The sequence below is a fragment of the Papaver somniferum genome, chromosome 5 (assembly GCF_003573695.1).
Source record: "Papaver somniferum cultivar HN1 chromosome 5, ASM357369v1, whole genome shotgun sequence".
NCBI classification, from domain to species: domain Eukaryota; kingdom Viridiplantae; phylum Streptophyta; class Magnoliopsida; order Ranunculales; family Papaveraceae; genus Papaver; species Papaver somniferum.
In genome coordinates this window covers 47282879-47290255 of record NC_039362.1, presented here as the reverse complement: position 1 = coordinate 47290255, position 7377 = coordinate 47282879, and positions in this window count along the sequence as shown.

Here is a 7377-nt window from a genome sequence, read left to right as displayed (position 1 = left end):
GGATTTATTCGATTGATTAGTTGTGTGAGTTCGGCACCACTTTTGTTGATGGTTGTTTTTAGTTCAGGGCTAAAATTGTAAAACCCTGTATTTTGTATACCTGCTTTCTGCAAAGAAGTAGAGCTGCCAAGAAGCCGAGTGTCTATATCTCTCTGCTTACATATGACCTATGTAGTTTAATACCTATGAAATTTATTTAGAATAATATTGGTGCATGTAGCAACAATCCCAAGTATTCGATAAATTTTATTAATCTCCCACATGCATTATTCACAAGGCTTGCTGAGCATTTTCCCTATGTTATATCCACGGCTGAACTCTTAATATTGACATGATATTACAACTAATGTTCAATTTTCTAACCTAATTTTATCAATTTACAAAATATTAGTTTTTTGCGGTCTGCGCAATATCTCGATCCCTATTGGTCGAGACTAAACCTAAGCAAACTAGGAAATTGATCCATCATGGAACTAGTAGGAGCAAGTCCAACCAGAAACGGGAAAAAAGGAAACCGTGACTAGAAGCCGTGTGATGAGTGCCAAATATTGTATATATCTATCCCTTTTTGTTGGCATTTAACTCATCTTTTGTCCATTAATTCTACACTTTATCCCATATTCTGTATTTTCATTGTTTTCGAGAATAAATATTTTTCTTACTTAATTTTGCATTTTTAGGTAATAAATAAAGTTCGGATGACTTGCGGAGCAAAAAGAGCAGAAAAGTAGTGAAAAGCCGGGAGAAATCACGCAAGGAAGCCGCGAAGAATGGTGCGCACAACCTCATTTTCTACACACAAAAACGCCTCCGTTCTCAGCCATCAGATCAGTTCTCAGAAGCATCCGATGGTCGCTCCTTCATAGAGCATCAAAATCTGAAGTCTCTGCCAAGCACCACAGCGCTGAAATTCCAAGCCTTCAGATTAGATGGTAGTTGAATCCAACGGTTGCTCTTTTGCTGTTCATCAAAGTTTGATATCTCTGCCTTACACTACAGCACCTAACCTAATCTAGCACCGTTCGTTTCGTTGTATCCCTTCATCCGACGGTCGCTCCTCGCTTGCCTCCGCATCACCGTCCGATCTACCTACCAGCTCCACATCTCACGGCTTAGTCTCGCTGAACATCAAAAATCGATGAACTCGCCTCACACCCAAGTGTCGAACACCCTAGACCTCAAACAAACAGCCCCTACCCTAACCCATATCGACCTCTCCTCCCTCACCTCCCTCTGCAGAACCACCTTCTTCACCTGCCGCACCACCATCATCACCAGCACCTTCTTCACCTGCTACAACCATCATACAACCACCCATATTACCTAAACCACCTAATACCCCTCTCTCTATCCCTCTATTTCACTGATTTCTCACCATTCTTTTCTCTGAAACCCTAGGTGAGAAATCAGTCAAATAGGTGAGTCTCGAGTAGTAATTGAAGCATGGGAATGGAACAGAGGACCAAGGAGAAGAATGGGTCGAAGAAAAACTCGTCAAATCACATCAATTTGGGTAAGAATTTACCAAACCCTAGTTCTGTCAATTTGGGGGTTTTTACATAAATCCTAATTAGGTTGAGATAGAGCATGGAGAAGATAAAGTGGGTGATATAGGGTAGGTAATTGAATTTAACTGTGATTTTCTGTCACATTAGGTATAACCCTAATGTCTACTGTTTTGGGGATTTTTGGGTGAAAAGGGTGTAAACCCTAATCATGTAATTGGGTATAAAAAGGGGACTGTGGTGGGTGTAATGGATTATCTCTGGACTAGCCAGTGTATCCCCATGAGGGCTGGACTAGCCAGTTCCTCTTGGGTAGATTTTTCTTCCCTGTTTTGTATTTGTAGACTTAATTTTAATTTGCAATTTTAATTCCAAATTCAGTTTTAGTTCATCTTGTTTTCAATTCATGTGTTTGCTATCCATGTTTTTCCATGTTCTGTGTATTGTTCAATTTCTCCATTAGATGTAATGTTCTGTACTATTCCTGTTATGTATGTTCTGAATCCTAAATGCTAGGACTAGATGAAATCATGAACCAGCTGAGATAGTCTTCATCATGTGCAGCTCATGTTCAGTGTTGCTAAGCCCTTAGACTAGTTGTGCTTTAATCAGACAATTAGCACTTTGGTAATTTTCTTAGCTGTGAGTAGAATATCCCTTAGGTTAATGGTGGATTCATCATCCTAGTGTTCTTTCATCACTCTTGTTTACTGTTTTGTGTGAATGTTAAGCTAGAAATTTCAGTGCATTGTGTTGATGGAGTAGTGGGGAGAAACTAGTGCTCACTAGTGACAATGAGCAAGCTAGTTCTCTTCCCACTCTAGATGAATGCCTTAGCTTTGCTTTGTTACTTCTTCTCCACATCCCTGCCCTTGGCCTTAGGCCTTGGTTCATTTATCTTGTTCACACTGTTTTCTTCATTGTCATCTTTCTTTTGCTGTTTAGTTTTTAGTCTGTTTAATCTTTGCTGTTTTTGCCATTCTTTTGTTCTCTGGTTTGCTTCCATCTTTGGCCTAGAGCCACTGTTTACACTCCTCTTTTGCTACTAAGCCAGAAGCCCTTGTGCTGTTGCTTTTGCCCTGTTGTTGCTTCCCTACCCTGCTACTCAGTGCTTGTGCAGCTGCTTTCCTTGCACTGCTGCTGCTGTTGCTGCTGTTTTCTCCAGCTTTGCTGCTGCTGCAACCCTGTTGCTGCTGCTGCTCCCCTTCCCCTGCTGCTGCTGCTGCAACTGAGCTTGGCTCACAACAATCCCAAAAGCCCAAGCTCAGTTCTAAGCCCACTGTCCATTGTTTGTACAAACTGAAGCCCAGGTTTGAACCAAAAGTTGAAGCCCATTTCATCATTGGGTGAAGTTAAGCCCAGTCTACTGTGTACATAACTGAGGCCTAGCTCCCAAAAGCCTCTGAGGCCCAGTTCAGCCCAAGCCTAAATTTAAGGCCAAAGCCTAGTTCACAGTTCATTCCCAAAGAACTCAAAGGCCCAAATTCAAAACTAAAGCACTTCATCATTACAAACAAACCCACTAAGCCCAAAGCAAATTTAGAGCCCAATAGCAATTTAGAGCCCAAATAGCTAAACACTACAAAACACTCCCGATCTCTGTGGATCGACCCGTACTTGCACGAGCTACAACCGACGACCGTGCACTTGCGGTATTACTGTAGGCCCGCGTTTCATTTCGCTTCATTTTTATACGCATCTCCGGGCCTACCACCGTGGCAGAAAGGGCTTGGCCGCGCCACTTGACCGGCCAATTTTCCCTAACTCGAGCCTCATTTGGCCGGCCTTCCTTCTTCTATTTTGTTGTCCGCGGGCTCCTCTTTCCCATCAACCAATCAAATCGCTCCAAATACGCAACCTACACTTTTAATTAAAGTTGGCCGGCATCCCGTCTTTGGCTTTGACCAATCATATCTCTTCAACTTGGTCGGACGATACCCAAAAGGTCACCAAAGATTGGACCAACAACTGAGAGCATTTGGTAAATAATTTGAGTATTAGATACATTCCAAAAGTTTCATATGGATGTCTAGTATAACATACTAAAAAATCACATCAATCGGATTAACGAGATAAAGGATACAGCTTAAAAGGCGAGCTAGGTCATGGCTGAAAACTGACAGAATTCCTCCTGAATTCTTCCTGAGTTTTTTATGTCGTACTGTTTTCACCTCCTAAACGAGCTCAAAACCTAAACATTCCTGCGTAAGAAGATAGGAAATTGTTTTCTGATAAGAATGGAGGGGCGGATCATCAAAATCCGAGTTTGTATGAGAATTCTAAAACAGTTTTATTGAGGGTCTCATATCTGAATTTTCTGATTACGAAATTTCATGAATTAACACAAACTTCTGCAAATCATCTCAGCCATCCAACTTGGCTAGCCAATTTAACCGGTTTAGATTTAATTTGGTCCAACCAATATGATGTCAAAATGGCTACCAGCCATCGTTCACCTATAGGGACCGACCACCACATCTTTAATGTACATGGATATCTCCTGGCAGCTGCTCAAGTATGACCGCCCGCCGCCTAGCTTGTGCGTGATTGGTCAAAATAATTAAGTCTTGCAAGCAAGATCCACTCAGCAACTTGCTACATATTTTCCAAGAAAATACTCTAGACATCAATCATGTCACAAACTAGGGGATATTCATCAGGGTATTGGTCTGGTGGTTTACAGCATGCGGCGTGCAACACGCCCATTATGAGAAAGTGTCGGGAAAGGTGGACGGTTGATAGCAATAAAGGAGTAGTGGGTGTAAAGCTGACCGGTCTTCCCTTCATGACAGGGACATGATTTTCACCACTTTTACACGATCCCCACTTCTCCACTACTTAACTACCTCCACTTCCTACGAGATCAGTGTGTTCAACTGTGACTTGTATAAATAGGTTTTCAATTTATTTCAACCAACAACAGTTTTGGTTATCAAAACAAGTATCCAGAAAACACCAAGAACTTATGGCCTACATTCCGCAAGCAAGTTCTACATTCTGATACAAGTCATAAAACAACCACACCTTCATAATTCAACATTCTGATCTCAACACCTTCTTCGCTTCCCTCCCTATGATCAACCCTTCTCCTTCATTTTGTGACCGATGCAAGACTGGAACGGCCATTTCTTGGTTTAGGCCAGAATTGTACAGATTGATCTCTCGAATCTAAAGTAATCATGTGCAGTACATTTGTTTAGGGTTTAGATTCGTTTCTCGGCGGTACACCCAATTTACCATTTCCATAAGAATCAGTTTTTACCTCAAAACAACTGGCGACCACAGTGGGAGATTAATCTCTCGGTTGCAAAATCAATTCCTCAATCTCCATTTCAATTCTCTCGATTTCAAAATGGTGGATCCTAGGTCTGGATCAGTAACCAATCTTGATGTTGATAGCAATGAAAATCCTCCTGGCGCCATTCATTCTGCTGCCGCGATCAATACAACCCCTGTCGGCACTGTCAACACGCTCTCTGCTGTTACGTCTCCTACAACAAACACCGGCGCTGGTAACACCTCCTCGGGTGTAACACCTCATGTCACAATTGCCAGAGACGCTACCACTGCTGATTTAATGGAGAGGCAGGAAGTCCTTGCTAGATCTCATATGGACATGGATGCAACCCAGAAGGAGATACTCATTTTTATCAAGACACTGATAAAGCGGCTATTACCAGAGAAGCAACGTCAACATCAAACAGAGCAGGAGGGAACGCTTTCATGACTCCTGGTGCAAACACTTCAACAAGGCGAGCCTTTATAGATTAAGAAGCTCGTGTGATTTCTGAACGTCCATCAGAAATAAATCAAAAATCCAATTTCATCACCTGTGAAGATATGGAACGATTCCTCCAAAATCGAGGAAAAGAAGGTTCAACTACCGTTCACCAACACCAACCTCCTTACCCTCAGGATGTGCAAAGAGTTCCTCTCCACAATTCCCCCTTTATGACGGTACTGGTAACGCTCGTGAACACATCTCTCGTTTTTTGGAATCACTAGGAGAGCACGAATACAACCATGTCCCACGCCTGAAGGAATTCTCAAAATCACTTACTGGGAGAGCATACACCTGGTACAACAACATTGCACCAAACAGCACAGCCAATTCGTATGAAATGGTTAACGCCTTCTACAAAAAATATTTCTTTGTGCCTGAGCAAATCACTCTATTGGACCTGGGAAAAATGTTTCAGCGAAACAATGAGCATCCAAACGATTATGTCAAGAGATTCAGAATTCAGGCACTAGATTGTCACGATCCAAATATGACTGAAAAATAATTGGTGGAATTATGCATCAATAGGATGGTACCTGTCTATCGTGCTTTGTTGGAGAACCTGCGCTTTTAGACATTCTCTGAACTTCATGAAGCTGCTAAACGCTCAACTACACAGCACCCACCCTGCTAGAAAGAACCAGGCCTACCAGGAATAAAGAGCCTCATGATATTCTTGGAAGCATACATCTCACCAACAGGAAATACAACGGTCGGCCTTCTGTAAGCAGTTTCACTGAAGAAGCAATAGGAAAGCCACCTCTTTAGAGATGCAACATCCTGGGCGTCCAAAACCACCAACTCAATCTCCAGTACCACATGCGCGACTGCCACAACGAGAAAACCACGTCCAAGTTACACCATATCAGGCTCGATGGCAACAACATCAATGGGAGACGCCTTCAAAATTTCCTCTCATGTAGAAGAAGTAGTTGAATTACTAAAGGAGGTTGCACCTGGGGAATTAAGAGGTACATATGGACTCTCCACGTCAGGAGCTTCATCATATTTGCACAACCTATTAGTTAAGTCGTTCGCATGAGGGAACTTCCCTACTCCTCAAAGACACGATACAAAGATGATAAAGGCAAAAGAGTATGGTTGGGGATTGCTCAGCACTACCCATCTCAAAGATGTTGAATTTAGAGAGACGCACGCACGCTATCATTATCATTCCAAGATGTCCAAAGACGTAGACATACTCAACAGAGCAGACGTATTGTCAAGGCCCAGCGATATGTTGGACGTTTATGAAGCACAACGTAGACGCAAAGGACATGCCTAGAGGAGATAGAGCTAAGTAACTATCCTTAAACTAAATGTTTTATATCTATTAGGCATATCAAATAAATTTTAAATATCTTAGTGTTGAAACGTACCAATTCCTCAACACTCACTACTTTGTTGCCATGCATAATTCCTCAACACATTTTCCTCTTAGTGTTGAGACGCAGCAATTCCTCAACACTCACTACTGTGTTACCAGGCATACTTCCTCAACACATTTTCATCTTAGTGTTGAGACGCAGCAATTCCTCAACACTCACTACTGTGTTTCCAGGCATACTTCCTCAACACATTTTCCTCTTAGTGTTGAGACGCAACAATTCCTCAACACTCACTACTGTGTTTCCAGTCATACTGCCTCAACACATTTTCCTCTTAGTGTTGAGACGCAGTAATTCCTCAACACTCACTATTGTGTTGCCAGGCATACTTCCTCAACACATTTTCCTCTTAGTGTTGAGACGCAACAATTCCTCAACACCCACTACTGTGTTGCCAGGCATACTGCCTCAACACATTTTCCTCTTAGTGTTGAGACATAGCAATTCCTCAACACTCACTACTGTGTTGCCAGCCATACTACTACTTCAACACATTTTTCTCTCAGTGTTGAGACGCAGCAATTCCTCAACACTGACTACTGCGTTTCCAGGCATATTGCCTCAACAAATTTTCCTCTTAGTATTGAGACGCAGCAATTCCTCGGCACTCACTATTGTGTTACCATACATACTGCCTCAACAAATTTTCCTCTCAGTGTTGGGACGCAAAAATTCCTCAACACTCACTATTGTGTTGCCAGGC